At 39.7% G+C, this 22472-nt stretch overlaps 1 protein-coding gene across 6 annotated transcripts in view; it reads left to right on the top strand.

The window, feature by feature from the left end:
* The window catches only part of CHRM3 (cholinergic receptor muscarinic 3), a 506410-nt gene that overhangs the window by 130750 nt on the left and 353188 nt on the right, over positions 1-22472 (top strand). For 4 of the 6 annotated variants that reach the window (XM_047703263.1, XM_047703262.1, XM_047703267.1 and 1 more), the window contains exon 2: positions 11405-11513. The gene's annotated coding sequence lies outside the window, so the exon portion shown is untranslated. Of the gene's footprint in view, positions 1-11404; positions 11518-22472 lie in introns of all 6 variants that reach the window. The other 2 variants (XM_047703265.1, XM_047703264.1) reach the window with 1 other exon arrangement.

Genomic DNA, 22472 nt, shown 5'->3' on the forward strand with positions numbered 1-22472 from the left:
ATGTGGAATTTAAGAAGCCAATCAAACAAGCAAAAGGAAAAGAGGGAGAGGGAGTGAGAGACAAATTAAGAAATAGACTCTTAATTGTAGCCAACAAACTGATGGTTATTGAAGTGGGGTTCGGGGGGGGCCTGGGGTTAGGTGATGGAAATAGGTGATGAGCACCAAATGAGGTAGGAAATTGTTGAATCACTACATCATATACGTGAAAGTAATATAACACTGTTATGTTAACTAATTGGAGTTAAAATAAAAACTTAGAAAAAAGAATGTGCTAAAAGAAAATAATTAAGAGAGAAGAGTGTCTGGTAAAGTTTAATATAATCCTTGCTCCAAATTTAGGCATAATCACCTCTTAAGAAATGGGAACAAAAATGACCAAAGCAGATTCTGTTAAAATGTTACTTTTTTTGTTTTTTAAGATGTTATTTATTTATTTAGAGGAAGAGAGAAAGTAAGAGCACAAAACGGGGAAGAGAGGGAGAGAGAGAAGAAGAAGCAGGCTCCCAGCTGAGCAGGAGCCCAATATGCGGTTCAGTCGTAGGACCCCTAGGATCGTGGCCTGAGCCCAAGGCAGACACTTAACTTACTGAGCCACCCAGGTGCCCCCCAAAATGTTATTTATATTTTTAAGTCGATTTTCACTCTAACTCATTAGTTTCCTGAATTTTTTTTTATTTTTGCAAAGTGCCCCTAGTTAAAACCTTTAAATAATTCTGGGGCATCCTTGAACTATTCTGAGCACTCTGATAGAAATACATATTCTGAACTATTCTTATTCTCATTCTTCATTAGGGGAGGAAACAAAAGGTCAAATTTTTCCACGTTTTTAGAGAAGAAAAACAATGTAATCCTTTTTTCCCTCCATTTTTGTGTGAATATGGTAATAAAACATACTAAGGCTCCCATAACTAAGCCAAACTTTCCATGATGGGAAATGGGTGCATCCATGATATGGTTAATCTGGTCACCTCCTCTCCTGCCCCACTGAGTGTGAGTTGACTCAACAGTCCCCACTAGGTAGTCAGAGGCCCCTGCTTCCTTTCCTCACCATTATATGTGTGTCAGAATGGTGGTGTTCATTTTAGGCAAACACACACACACACACACACACTCTCTCTCTCTCTCTCTCTCACTCTGATTTGCAATGATAGGTCTTTAACTTCCAAAGAATTTTCATGTGTATGTTACTCTATTTTATCCCATGTAATAGATTGGGAAATGGATCCCAGACTAGCTCACTGTCACCTAACTACATGCTGATGCCAGAATTAGCACCACTTTTCACTTAGATGTCTACCTAACATTTCCAGTTTCAGGGACAGTCCCTGAAACAGAAAGTAAACAAAAGTTTAAGTTATTATATGGTGGAAGGCAAATGAAATTTGGCATAATCCAACCTAAGTATGAATCTCCAGTTTCCTCATCTGTAAAATGGGGCTAATATACCTTTTCAAGGCAGTAAGAAGGATTAACTGACACAGTCCATATTGGGAACAATTAGCATTTGTCCTAGTCCAATAAATAGCCATGTATAATAAAAATAATAATCTGTAGTTGTAGTAAGGTCCTCGTTAATCAAAAGATCTCGTATGCTGGTGGCTGCCGAGCTTCAGGAATGGCTTATTTGGAAGATCCTATCTTTCCGTAGGGATGTGCATCCATTGGAAACTATTCCAGTATGCATCAGGCACTGTGCTAGGCGCTGGAGATGCAGAGGTGAGAAAGAGCCTCTGCTCTCATCCAGCTCACCGTGTACATGCTTCCCTTAGCATGTGCAGCCTGGACTGCTTCTGCAACTTTCTTCCACCAAATGATTGTACCTTTATCAGAACTTCAGTGATGGAATTCATTCAGCACCGAGGAATTTTTGAGGTGAGGAGGATGGATAGAGTTCAACTTGCCATTGCCCAGGATGCCCATTCGTCAATGCCAGTGACCTAAAGTCTGCATGCTGTGAACTTAAACTCAACTGGGAGCAATCTTGTCATGGTTAATATTGACATTATGCTCTCAGCCCACCTGAGGCAAAAAGCTCTTAATGCATCTTATCTCTTCTCTCCAAAACGGAGAATTCATCCTATTGTTTCCGTGTTACCATGCTGAGAACTCTGAGTGCAGACCATCACTAGGTCTTACTTAAAATACCTTTATTTTTTTTTTAAGATTTTATTTATTTATTTGAGAGAGAGATCACAAGTAGCCAGAGAGGCAGGCAGAGAGAGAGGGGGAAGCAGGCTCCCTGCTGAGCAGAGAGCCCGATGCGGGGCTTGATCCCAGGACCCTGAGATCATGACCTGAGCCGAAGGCAGAGGCTTAACTGACTGAGCCACCCAGGCACCCCAAGAGACCTTTATTTTCCATCTAGTGTATATTTTAAGTCCTTTACATCTCTCCTTCCCTCTTTGAGCCCTGTGTTTCTAGCACCCCAAAGCCACACTGAGTGTGGGATCTGCCTTGTGAAAACACTTTCACGTTCTTGTCAGGCAGTTCTTCAGGCTCCTATGAGATGAGGACTGTAAAGCTGGCTGTCCCCTGGGCTTTTGGGTACAGACTGCTGCAGCTTGACCTTGACCCAGAGAGGTACCACCTAGCCCAGAATTGCTGATTCAGCAGACTGACTATTAGAAGCATGCTGATGGACAGTGTGCACAGTGTTCAAGCTGCAGGCCTGCTGCACCCATGAAGGACTGCTGAGACTCCATCATTACTCTCCTAGGTCCGAGTCTTGGCGTGGCCATATTATGTCTGTTCCTCCCCATTCCACTCTACACTCAGAGTCCAGGCAGAGAGACAAACACTGGACTTACATGGCTTATCCTCATGGTTTCGAGTTTAAGTATCGAAATTCTCACTTTGGCTCTGGTTTTCCAGTTCCCACAGTGCAGGGTGTTTGAGGAGCGTGAGGTTCGAGTGCTCTCCATTCAGTCTCAACCGTTTATTTCGATGTTCCAGCTGGAGGACATGGCGACTAGTTTTCTTTCGGCTAAAGCCACTGTGCTCCTACGGCAAACAATCTCTACTGAGATGGAGAGCACAGTTTCAGGATTAATACTAGGAGCTATGACCGAGGGAAGAGGGTGCATCCCGCCGACCGGCCCTGGTGGTTAGTGGAGAGGCTGCCCGCCACCGCGTTCCTGTGTCCAGCAGGAAGCTGTATGCTTATGGAATCCAGGAGACCCCTGTCCAGAGGTTAATAATCTGAATGAGTGTGTTCTTTGTGTAAAATGCACACCCCGAGAGCAGCTTAATCATGTGAGCCATATACCTGTATACCTTAAGACAGCTGCTTGTCCTTTGTATCTTAATCCTGTCTTCGATCTCACTTTGTACGTGGCCTGGAAACCTACTTTCTCTAATATAGTGGAACTCCTTCCTCTCATCCACATTTAGAGTGCTACTTTCCTTGCTTAAATGTGTTGGATGAAGAGCTGCCTTGCGCCAAGAGACAGCTGGGTGAAGCCGTGCACTGAGATCCTGAATGCATTTTGCCAGAAGCAAACCTTGCTGCTGCTCTTAAGCCATAAGTACACCCTCCTTCTGCCCTAAGAGCACAGTATCCTATTGCCCTAAATGTTTGTTCTAGTCTTCCTTACTTAGTCAAGAGAATGCTGAGTATCAGCACTAAGGAATGCTTCCCCGTTTGTCTTGCCCTGGGCCCTGACATTAAGAAGCGTTATCACTTCCAAAGACTAAGGAGCATTTGTTAGGTTTGTAAATATTCTGACTCCAAAGTATACCTGATACATCTCTTTACCCAAAATACTAGTAAACCATCATCTTTTTTTGAAAACTGTAATATTCATGGGAGGTAGCTGTTGCGATTTCTGAGTCATAAATCACTTCCTTTCAAGACAAAACTAGGAAAGTGTCCAAAGGCATTTGCGATGATAACCATCTAAATATCCAGGCTGGTAAGATGAAAAGAGAAAACCCCAACATTAATTTCTGTGTTCTCTTGGCTGCCTTTCTTCTTACTGTGCTTCCAGGAAACCAAGGCCTTTCCAGGTGTCAGAATCGCTGGGGCACTGGCTTCTCGTACTGGAAAGTGAACCTAAACTCTAGCGATGTAAGAATTTGTAAGGAAGCTGTTCCCATTTAGATAAATGCATATTTTGCCTCTGTGGATCTATTCTAGTAGAGATCTTCCACATTCCAGTAGTGGGTTCCATTATGTTTTAAATTGAGCTTTTTTTTCCCCTCCCTTTCCTTTTGTTTCTTAGGCTTCAGAGATGACTCTTAAGTTTGCTTTCCTTGGGCTTCATCTCTGGAATCCCTAGCAGGTATCAATCAAATGACTGATTTCATAGATTGCTAATTTTGTTGCAGTTCAGTAAAGGAATAACCCTTTAGCTGCTCGTCCAGTCTAAACATCTCTTGGTCTAATAACAATTATTTTTCTTCCCTTTTATCATCCATAAATTCCGTGGTACATTAGCACGGATCACGGCCCCTTTTAACATAAAGATTCAGACATTAATCCCATTTGTTCCTTAAGGACTTACTCTATGGCTATGATTTAAGAATGTTTAATCGAGAAGCTCTCTGATACGGAGTTAGGCTCTGAAGGGTAACTTAATTGAACTCCCAATATCCTTCCCCACCCCAAACCACATCGTAATTCCTTATATGCTTAGGGTCTGTGATGTTGCAGTGAGTTCTGCATTATGCAGAGCTGTACTCCCAGGAACCTTAACTTTTCTTCGTAAAAGAATCAGTTAGATTGGGCTTGGTTTCTGCCTCTGCCTACTCATGGCTCTTTGGCTGTGAAATTCAGTCTGTGAGAACCTCAGCTTCTTTGAAATACCAGTAGCAACAGTTTGGGAAGATTGTGGAAAGAAAACAAATCCACATGTAAAGTACCCATCAAAGAGCCTGGCACAAAGTAGATGCATGAGTAATGCTAACTGTTATAATGCTTCTGCTTAAAAAGACAGGGGGAGAGAGAAGAGGAGGAGGAGGAGAAGCATAGGAGGAAAAGAAGAAAGAGAAGAGGAGGGCCATGGAATGGTTAGAGTAATGAGATTCTAGAATGTACCATAGTTTGGGGGAGGGTTTTTCCAAGTATCTCTTCATTTAATGTAATAGCTCTCATCTTCAGTGTGATCACATAGGGTGATGCGAGTCTCTAAAACCCTTTTTTATTTTTCCTTTCTCTCTCTTTTCAGGAAGATGCCAGTAGAAAGTGCTTCTCACCTTCTCTCTGTTGGCCCTTTGCCCTAACTTTCGACCGCCTCTCTGCATTAGCTAACCTCTGTAGTGCCCCTCCATCCAAAGGCTGGCCACTTGTCTACCATCATCACATTCTTGATTGATAAAGGGAACTCTTTCTCCACAGCCTGCCAAATGGATATCTCAGCCCAATCAGATAATATTGGAGTTAGATTTATAATTGAAGAGTTAGAAGCTGCTGTATCTGCTTTGTAAATTACATATGAAAAAAAAAATTCTCCTGATTTTTTTCTAGTCAATTTAACAGTCCTTACTTAAAATTAATACAGAAGACTACTTGGAACATCAGGAAAGCAAATGTAGCATAAACATAGAAGTTAATTTTCGGTACCACTTGTCTTTAAAGTTTGATAGCCAGTAGACGTAAAGATGGATTGGCAATTGCCTCATTACAGATGTAAACACACATCAACCTACCCACTAGCAATTTAAAATAAACTTAGAAATACACCTCCTCCTTCGGTTATGCCTGAACCTTTTCTACCAAGGCTGTAATTCTTTTTTGATTTATTATTTCCTACCTTAACACTGTAGCTGTCTAATGCAGTTACTAAAATAATTAATTCTTACAAAAATTAACTTTAGAGTCTTAACAGAGAAAGAGAAATAATCATCAGGTTATCCTTTAGATAGTGGGAAACGTAGCTAGAATGTGTATTTTCATGCAGAAGGTCACTGTGCGCCCTGGGCATAACCATTACTGTGCTCAAACCATGTATATATCAGCTTTGGCTCTCTGGTCCTAATCATTGTATGGGAGAAAAGCCACCCACTCACACAGAAGGACCTGCTTCTGATTCTCAGATGATCAGATTTCATTGTTATACAATTTCATTGTTATACAATCAAGGTCACTTTTTGGTACTTTCTTTCATAGAAGATGCTTTTGATTAAACAAATTTTCTTTACATGATTTTGGCTTTGTTCTGTTATAATGCAATGAGAATAAGATAATATCAGTGGCCTCATGAGTGAGGGGCAGAGGTGAGAACTGCCTGCAAATCAAAGTCTGAGACGCAGATGAGCTGTGAGCTGGGTGTCCTGTGGCAGTTAGCTTCCCTGTCCTGTCTGAGCACGAATCAACATGTTTTGAGTCTCAGCTGTTGCTCTTGTCAAATATTGTCTCCCTTTGCGGGCAATGACTTTTGTCATTATGTTTGATGTGGTTCTACTAAAACAGCATGCTCTGTATGTGATATATATATATATATATATACATATACATATATATATGTATCTCCATCCATCCATCCTCCAAGGGCAGGAGTCAGATTCAGTGTGTTGATTGCTTATGCTAATTGGCAAATATTAAGGTAAACTTGTCTATTTTAAGTAGAGTAGGTGGTTTAAATGAATCCATTCCAGAGAGAACTTAGCTTCAGTAATTTGTGTGTTTTTTTTTTTAAATCTGCTTCTAAATGATTCCATCTCCAACAGCAAAATAAATAGACAAAAAAATAGCTCTTTGTAAAACTACAGTAAGCATTTCCTTTGCTGACAGAAAAAGTGAGATTTCAAATATGGAGAAGTCTGAGATGTTACCACCACTCATAAAAATGTAGTCATGTCTGCTTTTTTAAAACATAAATTTGAACTCAAGCAAGTTTGCACTTTTCTCAAATAAATTGATGAACTTCAAATAAGTTAGCTACAATCCCATCTTATTTTTGCCATAGTGTCTTCCAATATTTATTATTTCCTTTACATGAAATTGCCTGTGATTTTAATGAGCCTATCATAGCTTCTTATATTCTGCATTTATAAACACATACACTTATGTTAGCATAACTTCCATATTTCTTATAGCAAACAAAGCATAATATAAGTTTCACAATATACCATTCCATAGTGATAAACTGTTTCCCTTTTGTTGGATTATAATAACAGTAGTAACAATAACCACCACTTATTGACTGTTTATACAGCGAGTATTCTATTAAGAGGCTCTTTCAACGAAGTAGACACTGAGCTTAGTTTGTTATATGGAAATGCCTAGAATTTGATATACTTAAGTTTCTACTCTTTGTGTGACACTAATCAAGAAAAAACTTCCTACACTGCTCACCTTTAAGTTCCTCCTCTTCAAAAAAAAAAAAAAATGCCTGGAAATAGCTGACCTTGAGGATGTACCCACTAGAGTTGGGCACATAGTAGATGTTCAAAAAGTGGGGAAGATCATCATTGAGAAGTACTCCTGAAGTTGATTTGCCCAACTTGATAAGCTGAAGAGATGTATACAATTTTGTGCATATTTCCAGATGGATTTCCAATTAAACAGTCGGTGTCCTTGAGAATGGGCTAAGTGTTCATTTCTTATACACCAGATCCTTACCGGGTTTGCTTTTGCATTCTTCTTGTGTTCATTCTTCTTTATTCTTTCAACAAATAACAGATGCCCTGTGCACTAAGCATTTCTGAAGTCACTGTTACACTCAGGTTTCAACTGGCATGAAGGAGTTGTTGTCTGTTCAGCAAGAGTCAAAAGACTTTGGGTGTGGTCTACACTGCTATGCCAGTAATAGGCAGAAGTGTATGTGGTGTGTGTGTGTGTGTGTATGTGTATACATATGTGTACGCATGTGCACACACAGTCATCTGAGTGTGTATTGTTTGTCTTCTCTATGAGGCCATAGTTGGTCCTTTTGATATTACAGCATACCATATCAATGAAGATGCTGCAGATACAGCCTTCTGGGAAAGACACACATTAATAGAGAATACACTATAACTTATAATAATAGATTTATGCACAAAAGGTTGTGCCTGTATAATTCTGCCCAGGTGATTAAGGAGGGCTACAAAATTCACTACTGAATTAAACATTTTTCCAAGTGAATACCAGTTTATCAGTGTGATTAGAAAAGGGCTCGGTGTTAAAAATTGCAATCTACCCAAAGAAAGCAGAAAATGCAAAGTTAGGAGAGACCTACCTATGCAATAGCTATTCTCCTATAACTGTAATTGGCACAGTGGGTGGCTGAGTATTAGTACAGGATGGTGGGAAGTTGAACAGGGCGAGCCCTGAAAGAAGGTAGGAAGCTGGTGAAAATATCACATACTTCCCATGTGATATTTCCCATACAGGCAGTATGGATATTTTGTGTGTATTTTTCTTAGAATCTTTAGAATGACCCTGTTATAGAGGTGATGCAAATGAGACTTTGAATTGAAGTTGTTCAAGGTCATACAGCAAGCGCATGGTCGATTTGGTGTTCAGGGCCAAGACTTTGAAAGCAGAACTCCTCTTCTCTTCACCAAGATGCAGTTAATAGTTAAATGGGAAACCACTTAAATGGCTTTGCATTTATTTGGGTTTAATTCTGTGAAGAGAAATCTTTGGGATTGTGTTTTGTGTTGTCTCAGAGTTCATTGAGAGTACAAAATAGATGTTCTACAAAACTTATTTTCACTTTCTTTGGTGTCTTTCAAACGTAAATGTTTCCTCTTCATAAAGACAGCATGGTTTTCCTTGTGCTACGTAGCAGATTTTTTTTTAAATAGGATCCTTAAATTATTTATTATTTTTTGTTTTTATTTAAATGCCAGCTAGTTAAAAATACAGCGTAATATCGGTTTCTGGTGTAGAGTTTAGTGATTCAGCACCTACATACACTACCCAGTGCCCATCACAACAGATTCTTTTTTATAGGTGTTATGCTTTATTTTGCTTACCTTCATCACCCCTTTATCCATCCGTAGATATGGCCAGTGAGAACATCTCAGCCTGTTGGAGGATGACACTCCATCTGTCCTCAATTGCCCAGCCTGTGTGCCACACTGAGTGTGGCTGAGTCTCACCTTTCTGGCGCCTCCTCCAGGGAAAAGCCCCGCTGTCCCCCAACAAGCCTGGCCATACTCCCTGCAGCTGTTGCATTGCCCCTGGGACTCCTCATCTTCTGGGAGGATCAGATTCCCATCCCCTGCTTCCAGTCTGCTTGAAAGCACCCTGTATCCCTAATAGCATCCCCTCCAAAAAGGCGATGATCCCTCCAGCCAACCATTTCAATAAAAGGTCAGATAGTCCATATTTTAGACTTTGCGAGTCATGCTACTTGTCACCACCCCTCAACTCTGCCATTGTAGCATGAAAGCAGCCAGAGACAAGATGGAAATGAATGCCTGTGGCTGTGTTCCAATAAAACTTTATTTATAGACTCTGAAATTTGAATTTCAAATAATTTGCAGGCTTCTTTTGATTCCTTTCAACGATTTAAAAATGTAGGACCCATTCTTAGCTCATAAACATGCGGCAGGCTGCAGTCCGTCAGTCTCTGCTCTAGACAGACAGTGCGCCAGCAGCGCTCCCTCCCTCTTCCGTGGGGTCAGCTGGGGTCTGACCATTGGGGTGTCTGATGTAGCTCTCTTGTGAGAGTCTCCAATCCAGAGCCGCTTTGCCAGTTCCTTCCTGGAGCCTTTAGTCATTTTTGTTTGCTCCTGTCTTTGTGCTAGGGGAGGACCCACGAAAGGATCTGGTCATAGGGGAAGGTGGCGAGGTTCTGTTCACTAGCTGATATCTGATCTGGGAGTAAAAGGCGAATTCTTTTTCTCTGGAAAATTTCTTTGGTTGTTAACCTTTTGCTGTTTTCAGGAACCTCTGCAATGAAGTAAATTAAACTGATTACTGATCACTTTGTAATTCTTTGAGTATATGTATTTGACCTTAATTCCCATGATTTTTCAGATCATTGATATTAAACTTTCTTCTCTTGAGTTTGTGTTGCAAATGGGAAGATAACATTGGCAAGTAAAGGAAAGCATTGATCAAACAAGAGTATGAATTTTTTTTTTTAGAGATTTTATTTATTTATGACAGACAGAGATCACAAGTAGGCAGAGAGGCAGGCAGAGAGAGAGAGGAGGGGAAGCAGGCTCCCCGCTGAGCAGAGAGCCCGACGCAGGGCTCGATCCCAGGACCCTGGGATCATGACCTGAGCCAAAGGCAGAGGCTTTAACCCACTTAGCCACCCAGGCGCCCAAGAGTATGAATTTAGACAAAAAAAGATACGCCAATTCCTGGTTTTTGCCATTTATTCATTCACTTACTCAGCAAATATTTACATGTGGCCAACCCTGAATCCCAAAATGAAAGCTCACTTTATAGCTCTCCCCACAGTGATGAGCAGAGTACTATGCTTGTCATCCAGGGACCGTGGGGTGAGGGGTGCAGAGGTCAAGGAGATTCATCTTCCTTTGGTCCTCTTTGTATCTGTTACTCATATTGGAGGATAGATGGGGTCCAAGGGTCCAAGTAAGCGTGGGACCATGCATGTGCCTCTACACTCCACATGCTGTGATGAAAGAGCCTGGCTCTGGAGGTCAGAGTGTTGGGCCACTGGCTCTACTTTCTGATCTTAAATGTTGTAAATGAAAAGACTGTGTTGCAGCTTTGTTGTGAAGACTGAAAAAAAGCCATACACAGGCCTGATAGAATGTTCAGCATGTAGACCTTAAAAAAATTCTACATCCAAGGATGTCAAATATACCTGTTGTTTGTTTTGTTCTTTTTTTTTTTTAATTTTATTTATTTATTTGACAGAGATCACAAGTAGGCAGAGAGAAAGGCTGAGAGAGAGGGGGAAGCAGGCTCCCTGCTGGGCAGAGAGCTCAATGTGGGGCTCGATCCCAGGACCCTGAGACCATGACCTAAGTCGAAGACAGAGGCTTAACCCACTGAGCCACCCAGGCACCCCTGGTTCTTTTTTCTTTCTTTTTTTTTTTTTTTCAAGAGGGAAAGTGGTGGGAGGTGAAAAGATAAGATAAGATAGAGAATCTTAAGCAGGCTCCACGTTTAGCAAAGAGCCCTATGCAGGGCTCGATCCCACAACCCAGAGATCATGACCTGAGCCAAAATCAAGAGTCAGATGCTTAACCAACTGAGCCACCCAGGTGCTCCTGTTTTGTTCTTTATTGATAAATGTATAACCTTCCAGTAATGTTAAACCAATTTACTACTACATTTACTACTTCCTAATCAGACTTACTTATTGACTGCCTAGTGTGTTTCCACAGCTATACTGTGCATCGTGGGGAAAGCAGAGACATGTGAATCAAGGCCCCTCTGTTGGATTGTCAAACATTTTTTTTTTAATACTGTAGGTTGGAAAGCTACTCTTCAATAAATGATATAGAAAAACATTTATTAACTTTGCTATTTCTTTGTGTTTCTTTTTAGATCTGAACAGTGATGGCACACATTTCGGTTACGAGTTGCTCAGTGAGCTGTGGGTTGACGGAAGTATGAGGGTCCCTGTTGTGATGTACACCTGGAAGACCCTTCACTAGTAGGTATTTTCTATTCAGTATCATTTATGTGGTTACATTTAGCTCTTCAACAGAGTATACACTTACAATGAAAAATGTGTAAGATACATATGTTCGTGTTGATGTTGTGAATATGGCTAGATTTATTCTGGTTTGTGCCAACCTATTGCAACACGAAAGAACCCGTTAAAATGGATCTGTTACGTGTGTGTATGTCTATTAGTAAGATAGTACATATACATCTCTGTAGCAGAGTTTAGAAGAACAGAACTTTACCTCTCCTTTAACTGAGTGAAAAATGTCACTGGAAAGTTGCAATGTCTTTTGGTTCTTTAATATCATGTAATCTGGCAGTATAAAAATTTCACCTAATAGAATGTTTGGAAATGGTTCGATTTTATTGTAGTTTTAACCAACAGCACATCTGATAATGCTTTTGCTTACCCAACTGCCATATGGTAATTGACATGTGATGTTTATGGTGCCATGGAAATGGAATTATACTATGTTAGAAAACCTTGATCTTCTCATTTGACCAGTTCCATATAACACTAAGATATACTATATCCATGTATAGTCCAGGCGTCAGTTTCCTCCAGCTGCAAAATGAGAGGAAGAATTTCTGCTTTACCTAATTCATAAGATTACTATATAGGTCCAGTGAGCTAATACTGTGAAATTATTAGTTAACTGCAAACTCCATAAAAATGGTATGGTTGTGGTTGACTCATATTTCAACTAGGGAATTGGATAAAAGTTGTGATCATACTTTGTTTTTGTTTAAGTTTTTTAAATTTAAATTCCAGTCATGTTAACATACATTGTAACATTAGTTTCAGGTGTACAATGTAGTGATTTGGCACTTCCATACATCGCCTTCTGCTCGTCATAAAAAGTGCACTCCTTGGGGTGCCTGGGTGGCTCAGTCAGTTAAACATCTGCCTTTGGCTCAGGTCATGATCCCAGGGTCCTGGGTTCGAGCCCCACATCAATCTCCCTGCGGGAAGCCTGCTTCTCTCTCTCTCATTCCCCCTGCTTCTGTTCCCTCTCTCCCTTTAAAACAAGATCTTTTAAAAAAAAGAAGTGCCTTCCTTAATCCCCATATACTCTGCTTTTAAGTTGGTTAATACAGTTTGATATTTTGTGTGTTATTCCCCTAAACATAAATGACAAAATCATACTTAATTTTAATTAATCACTAAAATGAATTTCTCGTATTTGAGAAAATGATGTTTAAATTTTGAGAACATGTTTTTCAGGCACACTGCAAATGCCAGTCCCCACCAGCCATAAGAATTGGGTTTCTGGGGGCGCCTGGGTGGCTCAGTGGGTTAAAGCCTCTGCCTTCGGCTCGGGTCATGGTCCCAGGGTCCTGGGATCGAACCCCGCGTCGGGCTCTCTGCTCAGCAGGGAGCCTGCTTCCTCCTCTCTCTCTCTCTCTGCCTGCCTCTCTGCCTACTTGTGATCTCTGTCAGGTAGATGGAGAAAATCTTAAAAAAAAAAAAAAAAAGAAAAAAAAGAATTGGGTTTCTGCTCCTGATCTCCAGGATACTTTCTTATTATACTTAATTTGGGGTATTTACACTTTGAGGAGAAAAGATACATTAGATCCTTTTTATGTATAGTTTCATTTCAGGATACTAAGGAAATGATACAGAAATTCCATCAGGAATTATTCATTTGGTTTGCTACATTTAATTCCTTTTCACTGCGATCTCTTCACTACCTCATCTGCCTATTCTCTTTTGCTAACAGAACACAGCTACTCAGTTTAAAGTAAAAGATTGAAAATAAGAATCTCAACAAATATATTTAGTAAGATTGAGAAAGACTTTTTCACTAAAATTAAACGAGTTGTTATATAACCAGACCAGTGCAATGAGACTGGTTTCCAAGTTATTCTCCAGAAATTGGAGGTGATTATTATTGAAAGGGCAATGGTTTATTACATGAATAAAGTGTTTGCATTTAGGTGAAAAAAATCTTTAGTAACAGGTAGCATATATTCGCTTGGTAATATTGTAGCATAGTCCTTACATATTGGGGGGTTGTCTAGAGTCAGACTGGGGTTGCAGCCCAATTCTTTAATTTTTCCAGCTTTGCAGTATTGGACAAGTCACTTAACCTCTATCTGCCTTTGTTTGCTCATCTGTAAAATGGGTCTAATAATAAGAACTTGTATCTCATAGGGTTGTTGTGTGGATTACATGAGTTAGTAGAGTCAGGTGCTGAGGAGAGCTGTGTGATGCTTAGTAACTAATCAGTATTAATGGTTATTATTCACTGGACAAGTGTGGGATTATGGTGACCACCACAGATTTTGGAATCAGAAAGCCCTAGGTTCAAAACTATTTATTAATTCATGGTGGAACCTAGTCACTGAACCTTTTGAAGTCTCAGTTTTTTGGGGGAAAAAAGGAAATAGTTGAAATATACTTCATACTGCTTAGGATGGTTTACCAGGGCATCTGGCAAGGAATGTTAGCCAATACCTGTGAAGTTAGAATCACAAATTATTATGTAATGCAGTTTTGAAGTAATTTAAATCAGAGATTATCTGATTCTGAAAATGTCCTTCTTGCCATATGTTATATTTAGGGGACTTTTAGAAATGTGCCCAATTATAAGACTTACTTCGTTAAATCCAGAATTTCAAAAAAGACAACCGAATAATTTAAATCAAATCATACAATGCAAACAGAACTTATATATGGCATCCTGACTTAAAAAAAAAAACTCATTAGCCTTTTTAGGCCTATCAGGCATATCAGCCCAATGTTTAATTTGTTACAAAGATTAGGCTGTTACTGCATTTAAAATGATTTTCTTTTCTAGAAAAATAGGGAAAAAAGAAGAAAAGAGGTGGAAATGCAGAACATATGTCACAAAACAATGGGGAGGAAGGACTTGCTTTTTCAGTTCCATGATCATGGTGTCTAATCCATATTTTATGCTTATTGTTGTTATGAATAAACTTAAGGTATTGTCCATTCGGCTCATATTGGACAAAGTTCAGTGGTTGTACTGGTTGGCATATTTCAAACAAATCGTCATTTGTTTTCCCCAAGGTGGGAAATACTGATAATTTGGGACAGTGATCTGAGCCAAGAGCTATTTGTCTGACTGCTGTGTAGCACTCAGAATGGAAAGCCAAGTCCCCTTGCCTCACGTGTTAATTATAAACCATCTGGAACAGTGATGCTGCTTGGTTAGTCCAGCTCTGTGTCCATCCATATCAGCACCCAGAGAGTCTTTCATACATAAATTTAACCTGTCTTGTTTATAATTCAGATTGTAATATTCTCAGTAGTTGCTTTGTACCCTTCTGTTATCCTTCCTGTTTGCTTTTGCAGTAGGGTTAGCTTTTAAGAGTTTGCCCAGGATGAGGACAGTCTTGGTTGTGGAGGAGGCTTTTGGGTGTAAAGTTTTGGAGGGGAATTCCTAGCTAACAGCCCATGTTCCATGTATGTGTGCTTGGGGACCTGGGTGAGAGATGACCTTGGTGCTTCTTCTGCCCTCTTTCCACAGGGCTCTGCATCGCTCCATACTTTCAGTCCTTCATCATGGTCAACATTCACATCTTGAAGTCTTGTATTAGGATTTAGGGTATAATACAAAGAAAAAGCAGAGTCAAGGTGCTCATCTAAACAAATGAGTTCTCATGTTGTCCTGCTTATTTCCTAGGCATAATATATTTGTGATGTCTATCTCAAAAATTATTGGTGGCTTTAGGAGTGTCCTTTTAAAGGAGGCGGGTTTTATACACATCCATGGAAGAAAAGTACTATTAATCAGAACAGGGGAAGGTGGGATGTGTATATTGAGTAATTCAACATTCCTGTAGGTTTCAGCTTTTTCTTTTTCTTTTTTTTAAAGAAATACAGAGATGGGAGTGCCTGGATGGCTCAGTTGGTTAAGCATCTAACTCTTGGTTTAAGCCCAGGTCATGATCTTGGATCTTGAGATCAAGTCCTGCATCAGGCTCTGCACTCAGGTTGGAGTCTCCTGAAGATTTTCTCCCCTTCCCTCTGCTCCTCCCTACGCACATGCATGCTCTCTCTATCTTTCTAAAATAAATAAATAAATCTTTAAAAAAAAAGAGAGAGAGAATAGAAAAAGAAATACAGGGGGAAAAAAAACAAACCAAACCAAACAAAAAAATCTCTAAGTCAGTAAACAAAACCCTCATGATGTAGCCACAAGAAATTTTATCTGAAAACTTATTTTAGTGGCTGTATATAACTCAGAAGCAGACTTCAAATCATTTAATGTTGATTCTTGAATAGTACCATTTTACAAGAAAGACCATTGGGTCCTCTAAACCAGTATTTTAACACTCAACATTCATCTTTGTTCCCTAATGTACATCAGTTATATAAAGAGGAGTCAGTGCAGGTTAACTACAGCAAACTTGATTTCAGTAACACAGGGTATCTCAAGCCATTCAGCGTTCACAGATGACTGTAGGTAGGCAAGTGGAAAACAGTAAGCCAGTCATGATGTATTTAAGAGAGGAAAATGCATGAGCTATTTTAGATTGACATGCTGCCAGCAAAAAGGGATAATGTTTGAATGAATCATGTATCAAGAGTACTCATCCAGTTGTGTAAGCACAAGTATAGGACTAATGTAGGACTGATGAATATTTATCTAGTTGTGTAAGCAGAAACATAGGACTAATGTAGAAATATAGGACTAATGTAATCACAATATTAAAGCTTTGATAGGCTCCAGTAAGCAGAGCACAATACAGCAAGAATAATACATTATTGAAAGAAGTGGGTTTTTGGTATTCCCAAAGGTAACACTTGGAAGATTTCCAGATTGTTTCCAGATAAATTTTTAAGTCTTTATTTTATGTATTTGAAGATTAGAATATCTCAGTGACTATTTTCTGATATTCTTTTTAGCTAAAGAACTTACAGTTGTATGTTGAAATAGAGTAATAATAATGGTGATGACCATCTACGAGCCAGTGACTACGCATTTGGGTTTCATCTCAAATTGTGCCACATCATCAGGCCATTTTCACAAAAGCTATGCAGGGACAGCCTTATCACCTTCTTTTTACAAAGCAAATGTATAATACACATTGTACATTACTGATTCACATGCGAACTTACATAATCTAAATTTTATAACGACCTCTTTGATACAAGATGGCCACATACATATGGAGGCATATCATATTTTATGAATATAGAAATATAATTTAATTTTTGAAATAAAATTAATTTTGAAAGTAAAATGCACTTCAGGTTTTCGGCCATGTTTATTTCATATTCTAGAGAATAAATAGCTTATAAAATTATAATTAAAGTTTTCCCCTTTTATCCTTCTGCAACAACTGATATGAATAAAAATGAGAATCTGTACTTATTTGAGATGTGTTTTCAGTGACAGATACAAGCAGGTGTCTTTCAGAAAATGCATGAAAAATGCATCTTTACAACTGGACAGTTTATCCTTAAAATTAAATAAATCTTACTTGACCTATATTCTTAGGTCTTATTATTTTTTTTTCATAAGAATGGTCAGTATAAATGCTATGAAATCAGCATGTGTTTCATAGAGAAATGGATTGCTCTCACAAAATTGACCCTAAAATTTTTGGTCTCAACAAATGTCTTCTGTACACCTCACGAAAGTCTCTCACATTAATTCTCTCTTTTCAACTCAATCAATTGAAAGGAATTTTGTTGATTTGTCTATGTTTTGCCTCTCGCTCCGATGGACAGATATTAACACTGTTTTACTCTCCCTTAGATGTGCACTCAATAGCTCTATTTCCCCCAACAAGGAATACATAAATGTAATTAAAAAAAAAAAAAAAAAGCCTGGGAAGCAGAGATAGTATTGAAGAAGCAGTGGTTTTAACACTTGCTTTTAAGTAAAGAAGGTATTTATAATATGTTGGAGTAATTTAAAACCTGAGGGGACTAAATAATCTGAAAGAAAAATCATGATTTAAATTGCATTAGTTAAATATTTGAGGCTGGAGAACTCAAGTATTCTCTTTATGCATTCAACAAATATTTCTGGACCTACCTCTATGCAGCAGGCCCTGAAAAGAAGAAACAAATTCTTGTCCTCATTGAGTTTTCTAGGTAGCCAGTGGGGAGTGGGGAGCAGGAGGTATGGAGGAGGGAGTTGAATATGTGTGTGTGTGTGTGTGTGTGTGTAACTTATTTATATATAACTTATTTATAGTGATATATATCATTAAATATATGTATATACAAATAGTAATAAATTTAACTTTACATAAAAGCAGGTGCTTTTTTTTTTTTTTAAAGGTTTTATTTATTGATTTGACAGAGAGAGACACAGTGAGAGAGGGAACACAAACAGAGGGAGTGGGAGGGGGAGAAGCAGGCTTCTGGCCAAGCAGGGAGTCCAATGCTGGGCTCGATCCCAGGACCCTGGAATCATGACCTGAACCAAAGGCAGCCACTTAATGACTGAGCCACCCAGGCACCCCAAGCAGGTGCTTTTTATAGCAGAAAAAAAAATATATTTCTTTGAACTTTCTAGAAAGCGTAGTTTTAAATTATAAAGTTGGAAATTCTTACTCATCAAAACTCCCTACTTTGATCATTTCCAGAAATGAAATTTTTGATAAACAATCAGTCTTTGTTTGAACATCATTCATGTGTTTCCACTCTTGTTTTCTTTATTCATTGTAAGGTGATTTGTAGGTGCTCCAGAATCTAAACGAGAAGTCCTCAAGGCTATTTTGTGCAACATCTGATAGTACCAAGGGGAATTATAGGGGCTAATGGGGACAGAAAACTCACACACCTTGAGCCCCAAGGGGGAAAAAAATAACAGAGAAGAGAGAAGGAATTCCAATTTTTTGTTCTTCAATTGAAGTTGAAGTTCTCTCTGCTGAAGCATGGAGTAACATGGATGGGTTAAGCTTATATTATGTAATCATGTGAGCGTTGGTTGTAGAACCAGAGTCATTGATCCATATACATTACTTAATTAGAAGTGTAGCAATGACTGTGTACTTAGAGCTTGTGAGGAAAGGAATAAGCGAAAAATTAGATAAACAAAGTGTCATCTGGGCGCCTGGGTGGCTCAGTCGTTAAGCCTCTGCCTTCAGCTCAGGTCATGATCCCAGGGTCCTGGGATCGAGCCCCACAGCCGGCTCCCTGCTCGGCAGGAAGCCTGCTTCTTCCTCTCTACTCTCCCTGCTTGTTTTCGCTCTCTGGCTGTCTCTCTGTCAAATAAATAAAATCTTTAAAAAAAAAAAAAAAGGTCATCCATACACTGTGTTGAGTTAGTTTTGCAAGTGTAAAAAGTGTGAGTCCATCATTTTTAGTGATTTTTGGATGCCATATAATGACCTCTTAAGCCGAGCAAATAAATGGATATTAAATTCCGATTACTTCGATTGTGGCGATTGCTGAAGGTCCCCCACCCATTCCTCCTGGGGGAGATGCGAAACATCCTGGCTCTGCATTCCTTTAAAAATATATTTCTTTTCTGGGAGCCTGGGTGGCTCAGTGGGTTAAGCCGCTGCCTTCGGCTCAGGTCATGATCTCAGGGTCCTGGGATGGAGTCCCGCATTGGTTTCTCTGCTCGGCAGAGATCCTGCTTCCCTCTCTCTCTCTGCCTGCCTCTCCATCTACTTGTGATCTCTCTCTGTCAAATAAATAAATAAAATCTTTAAATATATATATATATATATATTTCTTTTCTTTTCTTGAAGCGCAGCTTCATGTTTGAAAACTTACCTACTTTCTAGGTTCTCTGACTACGTGATTTTGGTGGTGTTCCCAAACCAAGATCATTTAACTTTCCTGTCACTGATGTAAAAGTCCGTGCTTGATGCAAAATGGGCAGAAAAGATTTTGCAGCCTTTCTTGATAGTGGATTTTTAGATGTAGCTTGTTAACATAACCTAGGTTCAAAAATAATGTAGTCAAAAGATAATATCTAATGGCTTTTTTGACAATGGGGAAAACAGGGCTGAGGTGGAGGAACAGGAATAGCTCATCGGGGCTAGTTTTGTTTTTTTTTCCACTCCTCCATACAGAGCCCAACAGCAAAGGATTTCTGCCAAAGTAAAAATTGTTGACAAAGTACTTATTATTAAGTCCCCATCCTGTGTACTAACAACCTTTCAGGTATAGCACGCTAATAGTAGAGAAATTACAGCTGCATTTCCGTATCTAATACTCCTAGTGTTTGTCTACTAAAATGCACTAAACAAGTTGTAGAAATATCAGAGTCTTGGGGCTCCTGGGCAGCTCAGTCAGCTAAGCGTCCCACTCTTGATTTCAGCTCAGGTCATGATTTTAGGGTCATGAGATGGAGCCCTGATTCAGGCTCTGCGTTCAGATCAGTCTGCTTAATTCTCTCTACCTCTTCCTCTGCCCCTCCTTCTGCTCATGTGTGTGTGCTCTCTCTCTCTCAAAGAAATAAAATCTTTTTTTTTTTTTAAGATATGTTAGAGCCTTTTTTTTTAAAATTTTTTTATTTTTTTTCAGCATAACAGTATTCATTATTTTTGCACCACACCCAGTGCTCCATGCAATCCGTGCCCTCTACAATACCCACCACCTGGTGCCCCCAACCTCCCACCCCCCACCCCTTCAAAATTCTCAGATCGTTTTTCAGAGTCCATAGTCTCTCATGGTTCACCTCCCCTTCCAATTTCCCTCAACTCGCTTCTCCTCTCCATCTCCCCTTGTCCTCCATGCTATTTGTTATGCTCCACAAATAAGTGAAACCATATGATAATTGACTCTCTCTGCTTGACTTATTTCACTCAGCATAATCTCTTCCAGTCCCGTCCATGTTGCTACAAAAACCTGGGGATTCATCCTTTCTTTCTTTTTTTTTTTTTTACAGCTTTATAAACATATATTTTTATCCCCAGGGGTACAGGTCTGCGAATCGCCAGGTTTACACACTTCACAACACTCACCATAGTGTTAGAGCCTTTTTTAATTCAGCTGGAGGTCCAGCTTCCTCAAGGAAAAAGTACATAAGATTAGTTTGCAAGACAGTAAGTCTCAGGCAAGAAAGAACTCATTGTATAGAAGTTCCAGGTTGTTTGCTTCAGTTTTGTTAGAACTCTCAGTGGGAAATTAACACAAAGGAGGGGGTAAGGACCTGTTTAGCCAGAGCGACTCCATCTTGGTTAAAAGCCATTTTGTTGTTTGTGCAGTAAAACTTAAACTGACCCTGCCCCCCTCCCCCCAGAGAAACTTACTTAGAAACAAGTCTGGGAAACCAGTAAAATATGGTCAGCTAGTTCCTAATAACAGAGCCCAGAATACAAGGCCAGGTCAGCCAGTTCTTGATAACAGAACCCAGAATACAGGACGGAGTCGGGCCAGGTGGAGACATCCAATCAGTAAGAAACACACATACTTTTTCCCTAACCACCAAAGAATGTAAACCCCACTGTTTGGGCGCCAACCTTGAGCACCAATTCTGACCAGAGTAATAGGTTAGGTCAAACAGCTACTATAGGGTAAACTGTAATTCAATTGGCCACCTGCGTGTGACCTAACATGACTACAATCTCATTGGCCACCTATGTGTGGCCAGACTTTTGCTCTATAAAAGGTAGTCTGTAAGATGGGGAGGGGTCGCCCTCTTCGGAGGCGGCCCTGGCCTGTCAGTCTGACTTCTAATGCTTGGCATAGAATAGAGCTTTGCATAACTTTAACTTTGTTTCAGTCTCGTTCCCCTGGCCAATCAGTCTGATTTCTAATACTTGGCATAAAATAAAGCTTTAAATAACTTTCACTTTGTCTCAGTCTCGTTTCGTTTAATAACGGACCTAACAGAGGGCACAGAGGAGGAAACAAATAAATGTTAGTTGAGTTGAATGATCCCCCTGCTTACCAATTTCTTTGAGAGATCAACTACACCCTTAGACTGTATTACCACAGGTGTTTATTTTTTTTAAACTTTGAAAAGGAACTGGATCATGGACTTTAATCTCATTCTTTCCTTGATGCTGTGGGCTTGGAGAGCCTCAGGCGCTGCGTAGAGTAAGGAAAAGCCACTGAGTAGAGAGCCTCCCACTTTGTTCAGATACTCTTTAGCCTGCTAATGAGAAGGGCAACTCAATCACATCGCTCCTGACACTCAGACTTCTGCGTTCAGCTGGACACTGAACAAAGCCAGTCTTTCCATCTGAGTTCCCTGTCAGCGTTGTTCAAACTTCAAGGGCGACCTCTGAATCAATCATAAAATCGGCTTAGTAGAGTGCCAACAGCATTTTTAAATGAAACACGAGAAAATTAAAAAAAAAAAAAGAGTATCTCCCATCCTCACTTTTTTTTTTTTAAGATTTTATTTATTTGAGAGAGAGAGTGAGAGAGAGAATGAGAGGAGAGAAGGTCAGAGGGAGAAGGTCAGAGGAAGAAGCAGACTCCCCATGGACCTGGGAGCCCGATGTGGGACTTGATCCCGGGACTCTGGGGTCATGACCCGAGCCGAAGGCAGTTGCTTAACCAACTGAGCCACCCAGGCAGCCCTCCCATTCTCACTTTTTATAAAACCTTTGTTTCATGTGTATTTGTATATAGTGGTGTCAGGTCAGAGGTAAAGTGTGTTTATGATTAGGCGCCACGGTCAAAAAAAGAAAACCACTGTTACTTTTCTAAATTCTGTCTTCTTTATTGTCCTTTATAGTTCATCCATTTTCAAAATCTTCATTTCAGTACCTCCTTTATGTCCCTGTAGACGGCTCCTTGGTTCCTCAGTATCTCCCTCATGACAGCAGAGCCATCGTATAGAGATCCCCCAGACTGCTCTCTAAATGTCGTCTGAAGTAATGAGTTAACGGCATTCAAACAGCAGTTCCAATTTTGTACGTTTGAATTTGAATTTAGTTTTTATTCCCACTCTTTCTCTTCCCTGTTATGACTCCCGTAATCATCACTGCCCATTGGAATTTCTGAGTCGTTTTCCCAGTTCCCTTGCCTCTTTAACCAAAGTGACTGAGAAAT

This window comes from Lutra lutra, chromosome 14, assembly GCF_902655055.1.
Source record: "Lutra lutra chromosome 14, mLutLut1.2, whole genome shotgun sequence".
Classification (NCBI taxonomy): domain Eukaryota; kingdom Metazoa; phylum Chordata; class Mammalia; order Carnivora; family Mustelidae; genus Lutra; species Lutra lutra.